Here is a 1,801-nt window from a genome sequence, read left to right as displayed (position 1 = left end):
GTAAAGAGACCTCTTGTGGCATGTCTTGTGGGGTATGCATGGGTGTCCGAGTTGTGCGCCAGTAGTTCAGACAGACAGCTCGGTGCATTCAACATGTAAATACCTCTTATAAGTACAAGTAGTGATGAAGTCAATCTTTCCTCCACTGTAGTTCAGGGGTTCCCAAACTTTTTCACTCAGTCCCCCCTTCCAGCATTGGGGAACATCCCGCGCCACCGCTGCAATGCGTGCGTACGCCACGTCTGTTTCTATGGGCACAAGCACTGTTCATGACTAAATGTTCACACCTCTCTTGTTGACAGAGAGAAAGTTATGCAGGTTTAAAGCTTATTTCCTGCAATTCTACACATTAGTTGATTTCTGGACATTTCTGACCAGTTATAAAAAGCTCTCTAAGGTATGCAATGACTGACATGACAAGAGGAAAACTGATGATGCACTACCCAATTTCGAAATTGCAACTTGTACATTCTACTATTACAACTTTCAAGAGTAAGTTGAAAGCCGGACTAAGTTCCTTAATTAAAAAAGTATACATTATGTTTTTTTGAAGGGGGAGACTAGTTTGCCATATGGATACTGTGGTTCTAAGGCTGCGTCCCGAATTGCACCATACTCTACAATCACATTCCTATGGAAACCATCCTCTCCAAAGGTAACTAAGACGTGAAAATATACACTGCTCAAAAAAATAAAGGGAACACTTAAACAGCACAATGTAACTCCAAGTCAATCACACTTCTGTGAAATCAAACTGTCCACTAGGAAGCAACACTGATTGACAATACATTTCACATGCTGTTGTGCAAATGGAATAGACAAAAGGTGGAAATTATAGGCAATTAGCATGACACCCCCAAAAAAGGAGTGATTCTGCAGGTGGTGACCACAGACCACTTCTCAGTTCCTATGATTCCTGGCTGATGTTTTGGTCACTTTTGAATGCTGGCAGTGCTCTCACTCTAGTGGTAGCATGAAACGGAGTGTACAACCCACACAAGTGGCTCAGGTAGTGCAGTTCATCCAGGATGGCACATCCATGCGAGCTGTGGCAAGAAAGTTTGCTGTGTCTGTCAGCGTAGTGTCCAGAGCATGGAGGCGCTACCAGGAGACAGGCCAGTACATCAGGAGACGTGGAGGAGGCCGTAGGAGGGCAACAACCCAGCAGCAGGACCGCTACCTCCGCCTTTGTGCAAGGAGGTGCACTGCCAGCGCCCTGCAAAATGACCTCCAGCAGGCCACAAATGTGCATGTGTCTGCTCAAACGGTCAGAAACAGACTCCATGAGGGTGGTATGAGGGCCCGACGTCCACAGGTGGGGATTGTGATTACAGCCCAACACCGTGCAGGACGTTTGGCATTTGCCAGAGAACACCAAGATTGGCAAATTCGCCACTAGTGCCCTGTGCTCTTCACAGATGAAAGCAGGTTCACACTGAGCACATGAGCACATGTGATAGACGTGACAGAGTCTGGAGACGCCGTGGAGAACGTTCTGCTGCCTGCAACATCCTCCAGCATGACCGGTTTGGCGATTGGTCAGTCATGGTGTGGGGTGGCATTTCTTTGTGGGGCCGCACAGCCCTCCATGTGCTCGCCAGAGGTAGCTTGACTGCCATTAGTTACCGAGATGAGATCCTCAGACCCCTTGTGAGACCATATGCTGACACATGCACATTTGTGGCCTGCTGGAGGTCATTTTGCAGGGCTCTGGCAGTGCACCTCCTTGCACAAAGGCGGAGGTAGCGGTCGTGCTGCTGGTTTGCTGCCCTCCTACGGCCTCCTCCACGTCTCCTGATGT

The sequence above is a fragment of the Salvelinus fontinalis genome, chromosome 26, assembly GCF_029448725.1.
Source record: "Salvelinus fontinalis isolate EN_2023a chromosome 26, ASM2944872v1, whole genome shotgun sequence".
Lineage (NCBI taxonomy): Eukaryota > Metazoa > Chordata > Actinopteri > Salmoniformes > Salmonidae > Salvelinus > Salvelinus fontinalis.
Note: the sequence above shows the minus strand (reverse complement) of the source record.